The 18,003-nt window shown below is 46.4% G+C and overlaps 1 protein-coding gene across 1 annotated transcript in view; it reads right to left on the bottom strand.

Moving 5' to 3' along the window:
• Window positions 1-3,089, bottom strand: part of OSBPL1A (oxysterol binding protein like 1A) — a 156,214-nt gene extending 153,125 nt beyond the window's left edge. Inside the window, exon 1 of the mRNA XM_081873629.1 lies at window positions 2,960-3,089. The gene's annotated coding sequence lies outside the window, so the exon portion shown is untranslated. The remainder of the gene's footprint in view (window positions 1-2,959) is intronic.
• Between the last annotated feature and the right edge of the window lie 14,914 nt (window positions 3,090-18,003).

Raw genomic sequence — 18,003 nt, 5'->3', positions numbered from 1 at the left:
TAGGGACGTAATAAAAGGATCAAATGTTATGAGGCCTGTGATAAAATGGCGAGACTTGGCAGCGCTGCCTGCTAGCATTTCCCAGAGGATTTTGTTCAACTATTTTATAGCTTTTTCTCCAGGTCAAACTCATTGCATTAAAATACTGTAAATATTTACAGTGCATCATATGAATTTCATGAAGCAATGTGCTCGAGCCTGGATACTTTCATGTAGCTATTGTGCAACATAAGCCAACATTTCGTTGAAGTGTAATAATTGTTTTTAAAAGCATCAGTGGTCTTTTAACCTAAGTGCAAACATCTAAAATTAGGGGTCAGCAAAAATACTACTCAGATAGAACCAGTGTAAAATGTCCATATACACCATCCAGTTCAAAACCTTCTTATCTGAGGGTTTGGTAAACAGATAACCAGCTTTGAGCCTTAACTTTGTAGAAGTGCTATGCCCCACATCCTTATACTCTAAATTCAGGGGAACCTCTAGGCCTGAGGCTGAATGTGGCAAGTCTTGATATGACCCTCAGCACTCTCCCCAGACCACACACCCTCCACAACCACACCCTGCTTCTATGCCACACCTCTCACCAGCTCCTTGAGAGTTTTCACCAGGCTGCAGAGTAGAAAGGGATGTGTAAGCATGTACAGAAACCAGCCTACTGCACAAAAGTAACATCTATGCTTATTGCAGAGCAGGATTTAGGCTTGATGAGGCCTTAAACTACTGAAGGTAATGGGGCCGTTGAGATGTCCAGCTGTCCTTTGTCAACAAAAAATTGTTGCTGTTTTTTGTGTTGAATATATGCTATATGGTAATTTATGGACCTAATAGGTATCTAAAGCCATTTGCACATGCAGAATGTAGGCACCCTATATATAGAAATGAGCAAACCAGTGATATTTTAGGAAGCAGGCTAGCTGGCCCATTACTTACATCATCGGAGCCTACACAACACAAAACACTGTTGCTGTGTGTAAGTGTTATTTTATTTGTTTTTTACCTTATATTTTGGAAAGGTACATCCAGGTTTTTTCCCTTTACATTTTTGAGGGCCCCCCAGGAGAGTGGGGCCCTAAGCTATAGTTTATTTAGCTTATACGTAAATCTGGCACTGGCTACCGTATTTTTCGCTCTATAGGACGCACTTTTTCCCCTTCAAAAATGAAGGGGAAATGTGTGTGCGTCCTATGGAGCGAAGACGCCATAGCCCCGCAACCCTCTCCCGGCTGGAGAGGTGACGCGCGGCTATGGCAGGAGCCTCTATAGCCGCGCGTCACCTCTGCAGCCGGGAGAGTGCGCGGGGGGCCAAAAAAGCCATAGCCCCGCGACCCTCTCCCGGCTGGACCCTCTCCGCTGCGCCTTTCCGCTGCTCCCTGACCTGCTCTTTGGGGCTGGTGGTGGGCTTCCCCCCGCCATCCCCAAAGAGCAGGTCGAAAGGAACCTGAAGCCTGGAGAGCGAGAGGGGTCAGTGCACACCCTGTTTGGGTAAATTTCTGGGAGGCACAGTGGGTGGAAGAATTACCGTATTTTTCGCACCATAGGATTCACCGGACAATAGGACGCACCTTGTTTTAGAGGGGGGAGAACAAGAAAAAAAAATTCTCCCCCTCTCTTTTTCGCACCATAGGATTCACCGGACAATAGCACGCACCTTGTTTTAGAGGGGGGAGAACAAGAAAAAATTCTCCCCCTCTCTTTTTCGCACCATAGGATTCACCGGACAATAGGACGCACCTTGTTTTAGAGGGGGAGAACAAGAAAAAAAAATTCTCCCCCTCTCTGCCCAGCGCCCCTTCAGCGAAGCAGCAGGAGGCGCTGCGCAGAGAGGGGGAGAATTTTTTTTTCTTGTTCTCCCCCCTCTAAAACAAGGTACGTCCTATTGTCCGGTGCATCCTATGGTGCGAAAAATACGGTAATTCTTCCACCCACTGTGCCTCCCAGAAATTTACCCAAACAGGACTGAGGCCTTCATTGCATTGTGTGTGAAAGACAGATTTTCTGCCTTTATGCTGGTAGAGTAGCTGCTGTACACTGTGCATGCTCAGCCCAGGAGGGGAGGTAAAAACACACAACCAGAAAATGTTTTTATGTTGTATCAAAATGGCATAGGTATGTTCCCTGGAAATTCTGCTAAGAGGCTAAGGGGACTGTGCCGACGCTGGCACCCCACTCCCAGCATGCATGGAGGGAGCTTGTCTGTCATCTTCCCATGCCCCACTAAGCAAGAGACACAGACCACCAGGCAACATGCACAGCCAAGGGAACTCTGTGGTGCTGTCTGCTAGAGCAGGCAGGAACAACCATGTTCAGGGGTTGGTTTGTTCAAATCCACACAGGAGACAAAACAGTTTACAGTGATACCTCGGGTTTAGTACTTAATTCATTCCGGAGGTCTGTTCTTAACCTGAAACTGTTCTTAACCTGAAGCACCACTTTAGCTAATGGGGCCTCCCGCTGCCGCCGCGCCGCTGGAGCATGATTCATGTTCTCATCCTGAAGCAAAGTTCTTAACCCGAGGTAATATTTCTGGGTTAGCAGAGTCTGTAACCTGAAGCGTATGTAACCTGAAGCGTATTTAACCTGAGGTACCACTGTACTTCCCTTCTCAGGGAAGGAAGGCATAAAGCCAGGCAACGGCAGCAACAAGCAAGGGAGCTCTCTGAGGTACAATCTGTAAAGTGGGCACAAATATAATAAGGAACTCCTCAGAGGGATCCCCCCCCCCATTGCTCCTTGTGAAGGAAATGACTTGGTACAGTTGCACAGACAAATTCACACACTGGTCAAAAATCCAAAGAGAAAATTCCACACAAATCCTCACTTCCTGATATTGGTTTCGGCCTAGGTGAAGTGGGAGCCTTGATCCTCTGCCCACACCTGCCACCTCTGCTGCATACCCTCCTTCATTCCTCCAATAAAAACAGGGACACCATCATCATCATCATCATATTACTTATACCTTAGCCATCTGACTGGGTTGCATCCTCCTGAAGCGTGATGCATGTAATGTCATACATGTGCATCGGCAGCCCCCCAATGTTGGCTGCAACTCAGCACCTCTGAGCTCTGCCAACAACTGTTTCCTGTTTAGCCAATTCACTGGCTTATATTTGCCACCAGAACAGTGCCACTGGCAGAGTATTCCACCAGCATATTTTTGTGTGGGGTGGTGGGGTATTCCACCAGCTTAGCAGAGGTTCTGCCAAATTCTAAAGCCCATTTGAGGGATCTCAAGTGTAGGAATATGCCCTAAGTTTCTAGTCCGATGCAAGAAGTCATTCCAATAAAATTGCGTATCTAGGACAACCACCTTTTAAGACAGGATGGGCCAAACCATAGCTTTGTTAGCTGGGCATTTAACTCCCATCCCCCGCTGCTCTACAGAGTGTAAGCAAAACCAGACCAGTGTGTTAAGGACAAGTTATTGAAGTACTTAGCTAGCTGAACAAGTTTAATTATCCCCCTACCCTCATAAATTGAAAGCAGCATCGTTTAAAAAATCAAAGCAAAATAAAGCAATTCTGTTAAAAATGAAAAATTTGACATAGCAAGAGCTTATTTACTATGTATTTTTAATGACTGAAAAGACAGATAATAAGCAAGATATGATTTAATGGCCACATTTAGCCCACCCGAACCCCTCCCTATAAAACTACTCTGTTCCAAAGCTTGATAAATCAAAGTCTGCTGTGTTACCCAGCAGACAAGCCAAGGCTTTGGTCAAAAATGTAAAAAGGTGTTAATTAGCCATCAGAGGAAGCCCATACAGTCTCATAAATGTAATAGAAGAAGCCTATTAAACCAATAAACAAATTAATTGAAAATGTTACATCAGGGCTACAGGGTTCATACAAAGTACACCCAGCTTCATATTAAGATCCACTAAAAAAGAAATTCTATAGCAGGCATGTTCTCTATTTGTTTCTGTTTTACTCATAGAAAAAATAATAATTTCCCCTTACAAGAACCTTCTGTCTCGCCCCCTCCCCTGCTCTCCCTGATTTAAAGTTATTATATACTTGGGGAAAACAAAGGAGCAAAATGAAATAAAACCCTTATGATTCCTCCTCACTCAGGGCGGTTAACCCTCTCTAATTAAAATCAATGGGATTGAAATCTCCCATTGAAACCAAAATGTCTTAAAAGTATTTAACTGTTGATAGATGGTAAGCCAGGTTTCATAGAAGACAAGAAAACATAAAGTGGAAAGGAACACCAAGGAATGCATTCACATTCAAATTACCTCTGTCCACCAATTTAATAAAATGTGATCGTAAGGCTTTAAACCAATTACGTGTAAATGCATTTTCATGCTGCCAAAACATCAGTATGGGTATCTTTTTTGAGATACTGAAGGCAGTGAAAGCATTTAGAATTTAATAAACAAACATTACCAGCCATTATAATGATCAGGTTCTCAGTCTGAGAATGCTTTTGGACTGACAGGATCGTGGTCACAGCTTAGGGATGATTTTAGATCTAGTTCTGTGGATGAGTGCTTAGGTGCCATCATGCATGGCTCAAAACTCTTTTAACCAGTGCTTTTTTTCTTTAAAAATGTTTAGTGGTACTCTTATTTTGACTCAAGAAAACCACAATTTTATAGTTCAAATCGGGAAAAATAAATACAGTAAATGGACATCAGGGTTAGCAACGGAACTAAAGATTCACCGTGCTAGAGAAGATTAACTCTTTTTGCTTACATTGCGGAAATGTCAAACACTGATCTGGTTGATTATGGCAATGCCTCATAACAAAGCAGGTGTTTCAGAAAAGCTTCCCTTTAGTTACTTCATTTTTGCAATTATAACAGCTCTTCCTCTCAAAAAAACACCCATTAGATTCACAAAATGTTTAGGGGTTTGCGTACCCCTGTGTGTCCCCAGAAAAAAGCACTGCTTTTAACCAGCTTGGGTGGCTATATGAGCAGTGGCTGCTCCTGGAACAATGGGATCTGGATACAATTCCATGCCCTTATACCTTATGTGGTGTTGCCTCCGGAAACTGTTTGAAAATTTCATTTAGTTCAGAATAGCAGGTAGCAACTTTGCTATTGAATTGAGACTGGATATTGCCACCATTTAAAGCTTTAACCTTTTTTTTTAAGAGTGCATGTTTCATTATTGTTGATACTGGGTTGGATCCAGATTGGCCTTTCCTTCCATTTGGAGCTAACACCCCCTGGAGGAAGGAGGAGGAAAGGCGCTTTTTTTGCCAATTCCCATGACACCACAGCTCACACAGTTTTGGGGGTCCCCAAAAACATTATTACAAGGTATAGGGGAAGAAGGAATCAGTGAAAATCATCTCTCTACCCATGAGCTGGCAAGAGTGTCCCAGGAGCAGAGTTCTGCTCACAGGAATTCTGGATCCAGCCCATTTCTCTCGTGTTTGTGTGTGTGTGTGTGTGTGTGTGTGTGTGTGTGTGTGTGAGAGAGAGAGAGAGAGAGAGAGAGAGAGAGAGAGAGAGAGAGAGAGAGAGATCTGCCTTGGAAATCATGGTTAAGAGGCACAGGATTGCAATGATAAGCATGTGTTTTAGCTTTACAAGTGATTTCAATTAATGTTAAAAACACTTAACTTTAGCTACATTGTGCCTGCCACATTTTAAAGTTGCTTGCACACTTCCAAAGCTTGAATGTGTGGTTTCTACCCCCACTCCTACTCCAGGAGACGGGTGCTGAACATAAAGGCCAGAGTCTAGATGAATCAGCCATCTATGAATTTCTGCTAGAAATTTTTTATTTTTTTAAAAACACAGACCAAACAGAAGAATCTGAACTATTCTTTTCTGAGCTATTATTCCCACCTATATTCACCTCCCATAGGCACTTTTGAAAACATCCTCCTTGGATAATGTAGATAAAAGAGGTGATGCCCTCTGCCTTTTTGAACTTTCCTGGCACCATTGATACTCGGGGAAAAGAGGGAAGAGCTTACTGCTCTATGATCTAATTAGAAGCACAAGTTAGCTTCATGGCGAGTTGTATTTACTGCAAACCATTGAACTGCCCCAATATACACAGGAGGCCTCACCAGCCCTCACATCAAATTCAGAATAGAGGAGGGAGATCACAGCCAGTTTTGCTTCCTGACTCATAGGCTGTGTCTCATGAGCTGCATCAGTCAGAAGTGCAACTGAGAATGCGACAGTTCATTGGCAGGAGAGCTGGGCAAATTCATGGGTTTAATTGCCATTCAGTCTTCTGGAAACCAAGTTAATATTGCCCTACATTGGGGAAAATGAAGGGAAAGGCTCCACTTTTTTCTGTTGCAATTGCTTGAGTAGACACAATGGTGTGAGGAAACTGGATTCTTGCTATAACAGGGCTCATTCCAAAGCTTCTGGAATGTTTTTGGTGCAAATTGAAGGCAACGATGGGACTGCAAATGGAGGGATTAATTGTCATTTTCCAGCATGGTGAGTTTGAGAACTCATTTCAGGCACCCTTGAAAGGAGACACACCATAAATGTGTTTGTGATTATGATTCAACCACTGAATAAAACAATATATAATTTCAGAGCTTTGAAAGATGCTGCAGAAATGAAGCACCACAAATATATTTGTCTGTTACCTGCTACAGCACCAGGGGAGCAATAGAGAAAAAGGACAGTAGACCTCAGAGCCATTTTGCAAATGTAGGACATTTCCCAAAGTTCCCTGGAAAGTCGGATTGATCATTAAACCACTCTGTAAATTTTCACAGCAGGAAGAGAATAGGGGTCTCCTAACAACTCTCAGCACTCTTAATAAACTACAGTTCCCATGGTTCTTTGTATTCAACTACAATATTTGAACTATTGCAAGGATTTGCACTAGTGCAAAAGGATTTTCCTGCTCTCCTCCCCTCATGCACACCCTGTATCATCCCCAAATCTGCCCTAGAGAGTTGGGCGGGGGGAACCCAGAATAGATTTAGGGGGCAAGTTGGAAGAAGGAGAGATCATTCCATTATGCTCTGCGTAGCACTCCCCTAACTGTTAAAGTGGTATAATAGTGTTCTAACAGTACAGTGGCCCTATGCTGTCTGAAGGATGGATTGTGCATAGCCCTCCCAATCACTCAGTTAGCTGAAGTGGTCTTATCAATATAGTCATCATCCTTTTAATGTTTATTATTCATGCTGAGTTTTGCTGAGAAAGCTTAGGAGAAGCGCATTGTGATTATAATCCAAAACTGCAATCAGTTTGATACAAAGGCCCTCTATGTCAGCAGAGAAAGAAATCACATATCAAAATCAGGCATCAGCTTTGCCCCTTATCTGCTGCTAGCAAGGCGATCATTTGGGGACAGGTAGCTACTATCTGCTGCCAGTACATCTTTATATGCACTGCTCACATTCCATTGCATCATGTCAGATTTGATAGGATATAATGCAATGCGACTTTAATCAGATGTGAAGTGCACTAGAGCAACATGTCAAGTCAGAAAAATTGAGGAGAGAAGAAAAGCTTTTGCCAAGCCACGGCCGGATTATTTTTCTCAGCTGGAGGACTTCTTTGCCAGAGTTTGGGCATTTCCATGCTGACCTTCTATTCAAGGGCATGTGGCAAGAGGCTCTTTGCTCCCAAAGGCAGTGACACAGTATATTAGGTCATAGAAGGCAAATCATCAGGCATTCACTCACCCCATCTTCTGAGCCACCACCCTGCACATGCTCCATCTTCACTGAGCTTGAACTCATGAGATTATGCCCTACTCTCGGCTCTGGAAAGGAAATACTTTGCTGCTCAAACTGCAGGAACTGAAATGAAGCTGAACAGAAGAAACCAGTCTGATGATCTAAACCAGGGACAGGGAATACGTTATCCTTAAAATGTATAATCCATGCCTTCCAGTAGTAGATGGGGTGGTGGGGCGATACCACTCACCTGACCTCCGGCCACTAGTGTCACTGCTGTTCACCGGGAGGTAGGGTGAGGTTCTCTCTTTCTTTCTCCTGACCCAGAGTCCTGTGCAAGCCAGTCCCTGACCAGGCACCAGACTGTTGGTTTATAGAGTTAACATTCCTAGCTCAATTGTTTTGCAGTGCAAAGAACAGAATTTTCCCTCAGGCTGCAGCAGAAGAGATGGGGAAGTGGAGCCAGTGTGGTGTAGTGGTTAAGAGCAGTAGTCTTGTAATCTGGGGAACCGTGTTCGAGTCTCCGCTCCTCCACATGCAGCTGCTGGGTGACCTTGGGCTAGTCACACTTCTCTGAAGTCTCTCAGCCCCACTCACCTCACAAAGTGTTTGTTGTGGGGGAGGAAGGGAAAGGAGAATGTTAGCCGCTTTGAGACTCCTGAAGGGGAGTGAAAGGCGTGATATCAAATCCAAACTCTTCTTATAGGTTCTGTTGAGAGACCAGCTGCATTCAGCTCTTTCTACTCCTCGATTGTTTAAATTCAGCTGCTGACCATTATAACAACTCCTCTTTAACTTTAAGAATTAGTGTTTTCCTTTTCCCTCCCCATCCATTTTTTCTTTTGTGTCATGCCTTTTAGATTGTAACCTGAGGCTACCTGAGTTAGTATGTAAGCTGCTCTGTGAATCTCGACTGAAAAAATGGGTTGGCATAAGAGATGCTTTAAATAACTAAATAATATTTTCAAGGGCTGGGGAAAAAGGGTGTTCTCCTTAGTCTTAAAAGTTATCGGACACTCTTTTTTTAAAAAAATGCTTTTCTTCCTAAAACAGGAAAGAACCTTTTGTAAACTGTTCTCTCCAAAGCTCGAAATAGCAGCCTATTGCCTCCCCAGCCATCCACTCAGATTATTCTTTTGTTCTTCTAAGATGACTCTGGTATTCCAGCTGTGACATGACAAGGGGCTTGACAACTGCAAAAAAATAATAATACCAGCGGTATTCTTGTTCCCTGAATCATTTTACACGGCTCTACCAAATGCCCTTTTTTGGGTTTCGTACTTGTGTGTGTTTCAGCTGCAATTTAGAGATGTGCCGTGTGAGCCTCTAAGCTTTGCAAGTGCTGAGAGAGGTTGAGTCTAACGATGTGACTTTGATAGCAAGCAGGTTATTGCTTATGTAGTGCGGCACTTAGGAACATGTGCATACTTGTAAGTCTTGGCCTACGTGCAGCTAACCAGCCTGCAGGTCATTAATGTACAGTACAAACAGGACCGAACCCTCTGGAACTCCAACTGGAAGAGCCTGAAAGGAAGATTCAGAGTTTCCAATAGCCACTTTCAGTTGGCAGGATCCTGATTGGAACCATGTGACAGTTTCAAGCAATATACCCAATGCAGCCAATTTATTACATATGGCAATATGATTAATGGTATCAAATGGGGTTTTTTCCCCCAAACAAAAAAGAAAAGAAAAGAAAAGAAGCAGTCCAAGAATATCATAGCAGCCAATTATATGAGAATCCAAGGCAATGGAAATCTGTTCCACGAATGTAAAAGTCAGGCAGATGAGGTTAAATGAAACAGGGATGTGAGCCAAGACAATGATTATAAAGAAAGTTTTTCTTCCCCTTTTAAAAGAAAAAGGCAGAATATTTTTAAATAGGATTCCCTCTCATGTCAGTGTTGCAGCTTTAATAGATGTGCTGTAGACTGAGTTTTTGAAACAAAGCAACTTTCTAATTTGCTAGAGAGGAAAAAAACTAGTTTTGTGTTACAGAGATGAGCCGGTCTGCCGCCAGTACCATAGATACACAAGCATACCCATGTACTCCACCTTCATTAATCTGCTGTCTATTTGTACAGCAGAATCTTATTCACATTTATTTGGAGTTATGTCCCATTGATTTCAGTGGAATTTGCTCCCAAGTGAGTGTACATGGGACTGACTGCAGTCATAATTACAACCCTGCTTTACATCTTTGAAGAGAGAAACTTTTACTATTCTTTAACCATCCTTGTAAGTACAGCAGGGTGGTTAAAGTGTGCTAAGTTCACATAACGTAATTGATCAAGTAATCTTGAGTATGTAAGTCAAGAAGCAAACATTAGTTACGAGTTTAAGAGGCACAGGAAAATATCAGTTCCCTATTCAATAATTTGCTGGGGTTTAACATTAGAATTCTAAGTGTTACATTAAAAGTCTAAGTTAGGCTTTGCTATGCACACACAATATGCATTAATTCAGCGATTTTAAAGCCTGCCAATTTAAAACCAGAGTTTTAAAGCTCTCTGGTGTTGGTTCAAGTTCTGCAAAGCTGGGGAATTGTTAAGCCAAAGCTGATGCCTTAACAGACACACATTGTGACTAGTAATGATACTTTGCATTGTGCACGCTTCCAACTTACTCTCTACGCACACACCCTTTTCCTTGGTGCAAATCCAAATAACGAGGATGAAGAACCTGGGACCAGCAGGGATGCCCCATGTTGTGCTGGTACCATATTAATTTGTGAAATATCTAAGTATTCCTGTATTGCTAAAGGAATCTTCCTCCTGTTTGTTGTTTACATCAGAGTAGTTAAACAGTTGGAGATGGGGTCCCCCCTGATGCAATAGAGGCAATAGTGGTACTGCTACTAATGACTTGGGACTTGTAGCTGTGTTACCAGACTCATGCATAGGGGAGGGAGAACTGGGTACACTGGACCTTGGAGGGCTAAGGTGGTTGGGGGCTCCCAATTATGCTGTTATGCCAAGAACAAGTCTCCCACCCTGGGCCTCAGACAAGCTCTGCATGGGCCTGCCTAGCATTACAGTGGTACCTTGGGTTACATACGCTTCAGGTTACATATGCTTCAGGTTACAGACTCTGCTAACCCAGAAATAGTGCTTCAGGTTAAGAACTTTGCTTCAGGATAAGAACAGAAATCATGCTCCGGCGGCAGCGGGAGTCCCCATTAGCTAAAGTGGTGCCTCAGGTTAAGAACAGTTTCAGGTTAAGAACGGACCTCCAGAATGAATTAAGGACTTAAAACATTATAAAATAGTTCCAAGTGGAATGGAACGGTGTGACTGAGGATGGTGCTGTCAAGTTCTGAAAATAAAAGCAAGATCTGAAAATAATTCACGCATTTCATAGAGTTCAAAGAGACAGCACCAGTGTATCTCGACTGTACTGATTTTGGGAAGAAATGGGTTGCTTAATTATTTATATTGCAGTGGATCTGTAGACCTGTGCCTTTCCCACTGTCACTCACAGGGTCTGAACATAGAATATTAAGTTAGATGATTGAGCCTACATATCTTCTTTGTTGTAGTTTTTGGGAGGGTGCAATTTGAAGCAAATAAGTGGTGTGCTGGAAGAGCATGCTTACCCTGTCTACTTATAACTTCTTTTCAATTGCAACACCACACTACCTCAGCTTCTTTTATCCACACCATACATTTGGGGTTCCAGTGCAATCTCAGGTGCCTTGCAGGATGCCTGCTAGTGGAAATCTTAACCAGGAAGTAGCCGGGATAAATTCAATTAGGATGGCCGTCCTTCGAAGATTTGCATTTTTGTTTATCGCTTTGCCCTTGTCAGTGTGAAATATACTCAGAGTCGCAAAGTGATTTCATGCTCTTTATTCAGCTCATAGTGGTGAGGAGGAATGAATGAATGTCCCCTCAAAGTATCTGCTTTATATACATTATTTACACAATGGGCTGCACATGATTGGCTAATTCCAGGATTCTACTGTAGGCCAATCAGGTTGTGGATTCACTTCTATCTGGAGCATGATTGGGTGGTTCCTGCTAACCAATCATACTGCTGCATTGTTCTAGGACCAATCAGACTGCTGCATTCTGAATCCTATTGTTCTAGGACCAATCAGACTGCTGCCTTTTGGAGCCTATTGTTCTAGGACCAATCAGACTGCTGCAGTTTGGATCCTATTCAACTCAGTACATAACACCCCTCCCCTCTAAGTTCCAGTCCTGCCCGGAAGGTCGCATTCATAGTCCTCAAGGTACGCCGGTGGCCTACGTGTGCGTTGCGGCCTGGGGTGTTCCCTGGTCCGGGGTTCAGGTTCTGGCTCGTGTTCCAAGGATGGGGCTGTTTGGTCTGGCGCAACCGGCTCGCTCAGTCGTGGTTCTGGTTCCGGTGTCCTTTCGGCCTCGCGGGTCCTCTCTGTATTTACTGATTCTGCCTCTCCTGCTTGCCCCTGCTGCTCTATGGGCCTCACTGCCCCACTGTTCCCTTGGGACTCCTCTGACCTGTCCTCCTCCTCCTGGTTTTCTCCCGGGAATCGTCGCCGTATCTGGTCGCAGTGGCGGCGCCAGCATTGCCCCCCATCTGTTAGCACCTCGTACGACACGGGGCCCGTGACCCTGGTGACTGTGGCAGGTACCCATGCAGGGCCTGCCCCAAAATTCTTTGCGTACACTGGGTCCTGGGCCTCGAAGGTCCGGGGGTTCCTGCCTTCCCCCACCACTACCTCATCCTGAGCTCTATCGGGGTGAAGGCGGTCCAATCTGATTGCAAGGCGCTGACCCATTAGTAGTTCAGCGGGGCTCCGGCCAGTCGTTGAGCTGGGGGTGCTGTGCTGTGCTAGAAGGAATGTGGCAAGGCGGTACTCCCAATCCCCTTGCGTCATGCGGCGAAGGGTGTCCTTGGTGGTCCGCACCATGCGTTCTGCTTGGCCATTGGTGGCAGGGTGGAATGGCGCCGAACGGATGTGGCGGATGGCATTCTGCACTGTGAAGGTTTGAAATTCTCCTGATGTAAATGCAGTCCCGTTGTCTGAGACGAGAGTGTCAGGGAGCCCGTGGGTTGCAAACAGCCTGCGTAGTACCCGGATGGCTGCGGACGTAGAAGTGGACGGTACCAGTGCGACTTCCAGCCATTTGGTGTAGGAGTCCACCACTATGAAGAATGTTTTCCCCTGAAAGGGGCCAGCGAAGTCCACATGCAGGCGTGACCATGGTGCTCGGGCGGACTCCCAGGACTGGACTGGGGCCCTTGGGGGATCTGGGCGGGATTCCTGGCAGGCCTGGCAGTGTTTGACCCAGGCCTCTATCTCTCCGTCGATCCCCGGCCACCACACATAACTCCTGGCAAGGGCCTTCATTCTTACTACCCCTGGGTGTGTCTCGTGTAGGGCTGTGAGGACCCTTTTGCGGAGGGGCTGGGGAACAACGACCCTGCTTCCCCATAACAGGCACCCCTTGTGGGCTGACAGTTCATGTTTGCGGGTTGTGTAGCCGGCGAATTCTGGCCCGGGGCTGCGGCTGGGCCATCCCCTCCACACCCAGTCCAGGACCCGGGAGATGACCCTATCTTTCTTGGAATGGTGTGCAACTTCTTGTGCCTGAATGGGGCGGTCAGGAAGCAGCTCCAGGCTCATAACCTCTTGTGCAGGTGCTGGGTCGGGGCCTGTTTCCGGTAGTGGTAGCCTGCTGAGGGCGTCTGCATGGCCCATCGCCTTTCCAGGGCGGTGAATCAGTGCATACTGGTAGCTGGCAAGGAAAATTGACCACCTGAGGACGCGAGGAGACAGCACTTGGGGGTCTGCTTTTCGGGGGCAAACAAGCCAAGCAACGGCTTGTGGTCAGTCACCACGGTGAAGGGCCGCCCGTACAAGAAATCATGGAATTTTTTTACTCCCTTCACGATTGCCAGACCCTCCTTGTCGATTTGCGAGTAGTTCCGCTCGGTTTCGTTGAGTGTCTGGGAAAAGTATGCTACCGGTATCTCTCTTCCATCCGGGAGTTGGTGTCCCAGGACAGCGCCGATGCCATAGGGCGAGGCGTCGCATGCTAGCACCACCGGCAGCCTCTCGTCGAAGTGTGCCAAGACCGAGTTTGAGACAAGCAAGTCCTTGACTGCCTGGAATGCGGCCTCCTGGCGCTGGCCCCACACCCAAGGGGCCCGCTTGTCCAGGAGTCTGTGTAGGGGCTCCGCTACCGCCGCCTTGTGGGGAAGGAAGGAATGGTAAAAGTTCAATAATCCCAAGAAGGCCTGAAGTTCAGTCTTGTTCTTGGGCGCTGGGGCATCACAAATGGCCCGTACCTTGTCCCCAGTCGGGTGAACCCCTTCTGCATCCACCATAAATCCCAGAAAGTCCACTTGAGGCACTCCTAGTAGACATTTTTTCCCGCTTCACCTTGAGACCCGCCATCTGGAAACGGTGCAGAACAGTGCGGAGGCGGTCCTCAAACTCCTCTGGTGTGGGCCCGGCAATCAACACATCATCAAAGAAGGGGGTGACACCAGGAATCCCTTTAAGGAGAGAGTCCATTAGATTCTGGAATATGCCTGGTGCCACGCTGACCCCGAATTGCAGCCGCTTTACCCTGAACGCTCCTCTGTGCGTCACAATCGTCTGTGCCTCTGCTGTGGCCTCATCTACTGGCAGCTGTTGATATGCTTGGGCCAAGTCCAGCTTGCCAAAAATTTTCGACCCAGCCAGGGTGGCAAGGACATGGCTGACCACTGGCACTGGGTATGCATGGGCCATGAGGGCCTTGTTTATGGTACATTTGTAGTCTGCGCAGATGCGGACCGAACCATTAGGCTTGACGGGTGTGACGATTGGGGTTTCCCAGGGGGCATTAGGCACCGGCTCCAGCACTCCTTGCTCCACGAGTCGGTCCAATTCCTCATCTATACGGGGTTTCAGGGCGAATGGGACCCGGCGAGCCTTGAGCCTGACTGGTCGTACTGCGGGGTCAAGCTGTAGAGCAATGGGGGGGCCCGTATACTGTCCCAATTTCCCATCGAAAACCCCCGGAAACTCCTTGCATATGGCGTCCACGTCCACTTGTAAGCTCATGTGGTTCACCCCGGTGATGGCTAGTCCCAGTGGTCCAAACCATGCCAACCCCAGTAAGCTAATGTAGGGGCCCTTGACCACAAGCAAGTCCAGTTGCCGCGTCCGCCCTCGGTATTGCACCCTGAAGGTCCCCACCCCCATTGTGGGGACCTTACGTTTCTGGAAGTCCCGGAGGGTGAATGGGGCCGGCCTGAGTTTGGGACCCCCAGTAGGACACAGTTTCCTTAAGGTCCTTGCCGAGATTATGGATAGAGTTGAACCCGTGTCAAGCTCCATGCGGCATGGGGCCCCCTCTATCTGTACCTCTACATAAATTTTCTCTACGTTGGGGTGGGGCAACTGGTATACCTGGAAGTCTGTGAGCTCCGTCGAGTTGCCTTGGTGCGTTGGGCCCCGGGACCTGGGGCTCTTGGATTGGTCATCTGATGCCTGGCTTCGGGTGGGCCGAGCCCGACACACCCGGGCGATGTGTCCCAATTTTCTGCACTGCCTGCACTCTGCGTTGCGGAAACGGCAGGTCCTCCTCTCGTGACTTTCTCCACAGCTTGCGCAGTTCCCTCCTTCTCGTCGAGGCAGCTGTGGTATGTGGGCTGCTTGAGTGCACTGCTGTACTCGGTGCACCTCCTCCCTGTCGGATCCCGAGTCGTTGGTGAGGTCTTCGTGGTGGACCCTCGGTTGGGACGGCTGGCTCAGCCGTGCCTCTTGCGTCGACCTCTCAGCAGCTTCCGTTGCCAGGGCCTCCTCCAGAGCGACCTGGAACGTTAGGTTCTTCTTAGCGTAGAGGCGTCGTTGCAGCTTCTCATCCTTCAGGCCACCGACGAGGCGGTCACGAAGCATGTTCTCCAGCTCTGAGAAGTTGCAGAACCGGGCAGCTTGGCGGAGAGAGGTCACAAACCCAGTTATGGTTTCCCCAGGGGCTTGCCGCTTTGCGTAGAAGGCATTTCGACGAGCCACCACTGAGGGCTGTGGCGAAAAGTGCCCCTTCAGCTGTTCCATTATTGTTTTGTATGGAACAGTAGCGACGTCTTCAGGCGCAAGGAGAGCCCGGGCGATTTCAAATGTCTCCTCTCCGCAGACGCTGAAGAATATTGCCCTCTTCTTGGCGTCTTCTTCATCGGTGACCCCTTTGGCTTCTAGGAGGAAGGTGAAACGGGAGGCGTACGCTTCCCAGTCTCCAGATGCTGGGTTGAATGGCGAGAAGCTGCTGTCAGTTGCCATTCTGAGTTCCTTGTGTCCCGGAGCTGAAGCCTGGATACACGGTGCGAGGCAGCGGTGCGGCAGGTGGCGGTGCTGCGGTGCTGTGTGTGGCAGTCAGCTCAGCGGGATCCCATCCTCGTCGCCAGTGAAATATACTCAGAGTCGCAAAGTGATTTCATGCTCTTTATTCAGCTCATAGTGGTGAGGAGGAATGAATGAATGTCCCCTCAAAGTATCTGCTTTATATACATTATTTACACAATGGGCTGCACATGATTGGCTAATTCCAGGATTCTACTGTAGGCCAATCAGGTTGTGGATTCACTTCTATCTGGAGCATGATTGGGTGGTTCCTGCTAACCAATCATACTGCTGCATTGTTCTAGGACCAATCAGACTGCTGCATTCTGAATCCTATTGTTCTAGGACCAATCAGACTGCTGCCTTTTGGAGCCTATTGTTCTAGGACCAATCAGACTGCTGCAGTTTGGATCCTATTCAACTCAGTACATAACACAGTGGATTCAAAAGAATTGAAAAGTTGGCAAAATATCCTGGACAGCTTCATGTGGCAGGATAAACGGCCTAGAATTGATGCTAATACCATGCAGGCCTCAACACAGACAAGAGGATTAACTGTCCCAAATTTAAGGATAGATTATGATGCAGCCCAGTTACGTTGGCTGAGTCTATGGTTTTTACATAATGATGAAGAGAATTTGTACCAGTTGGAACAGCTACTTATCAAAGCTGCTTTAGAAACTTTGAAGTAGGTATCAAATAATGAAAGGTGTGGTGTTCAAATAAATTTGATTCCATGGCAACTACTGGGAACATGGAATAAATATGCAGGTAAATTAAGCCTAGGTATCTTACCTCTCACCTCTGCAACAATCGGGTTGCCATACATCCTGAATTGCCTGGACATAACCAGAATACTGCAGTCAGAAGCAGGGTCTGGGTAGAAATTGTCAAAATGTCCAGGAAAATCTGGTTTTCAGTTTTTGAAATATGGCAACCCTGTGCAATAAGACATCATAGATTTTGTAGCAGAGACCAGCTAATTAGGGAAGGTGTGAGGTCTCTAAATTTGGAAGCCTAATAGATAATGGGTGGCTGTTATAAAAGCAAGAAAGCCACAGGTTGAATACTTCTCCAGTACCATTACTTTCAAGTAAGATTCTTTCTTTCTTGGAAGCACTGGGACCGACATTCACATTAAGACAGTAGACAACTTGATAATAGATAAGACAAAGGCGATCCTGTCAAAAATGTTGATGGAGCTGGAGAGCAAAAGTATAGCAAGCAGAAGGCAGGACAGAGAATTGAGATGCTCTGTTTATGAAGAACTATAGTGTCAGGTGGAAAGGTTGTCATTAAGTTTATCAGTCTGGAAGGTGCAATATAAATTATTATGATAATGCTTTGATAATGCCTCTTGCTTGTCTGGCTTGAGGGTGGAGAAAGGAGTGTCTGTGCACAGTGCCCTCTGACTTTCTATGATTAAAATGTAGCCTACTGTGCAAAAGTAAGAGTCACTTCCACTGCCCACACCCTTTTCCCTCTGTCCTCCCCCAAGGTTGTCCTTGAGGAAATGAGATCCCAAACTCCTGCTTTGTTTTGTTTTTACAAAAATATTTGTTTGAAGTACACCAGTTAATAGAAAGGATACGAGCTACAATTTTATAAAATTTTACAGTAAGGAAGATAACAGTAGTATGGAAGGATACCTTCTGGAACAGCAGGTATTGCAGCAAGTTCTGAGACCAGCAACAGGGGGCAGTAGAGCAAAAATCCTTCCCCATTCTTCCTCAGACTCTCCAGTTTTCCTTCTACGTCCCTCAGCTTTGCCATAGCAGAATTCCTTTCACATGCTACAAATATATGACCAGTATGTAAAAATATTCACAGAACACTCTTGGGTGTTGCAAAACCACAAAGGGAAAGTTGGCACATGGACTTTGGAAGTGTTTTCTTATCCCCTTGATGTGATCCCCCCCCCTTGCAGTCACCCCATGATGAGATCCATATGAAACAGTGTCATAATGAAGGGCCTAACACATGCCCAGATCCCCAGCCAACACACATATAGCAACCTCCAGAAGTCAGGTTTGTTGAACGTTTGTTGGCCCCGGAGCTCAACA

The sequence above is a fragment of the Podarcis erhardii genome, assembly GCF_964252035.2.
Source record: "Podarcis erhardii genome assembly, chromosome: 8".
Taxonomy (NCBI): Eukaryota; Metazoa; Chordata; class Lepidosauria; order Squamata; family Lacertidae; genus Podarcis; species Podarcis erhardii.
This window is presented reverse-complemented; position numbering and strand designations above follow the sequence as displayed.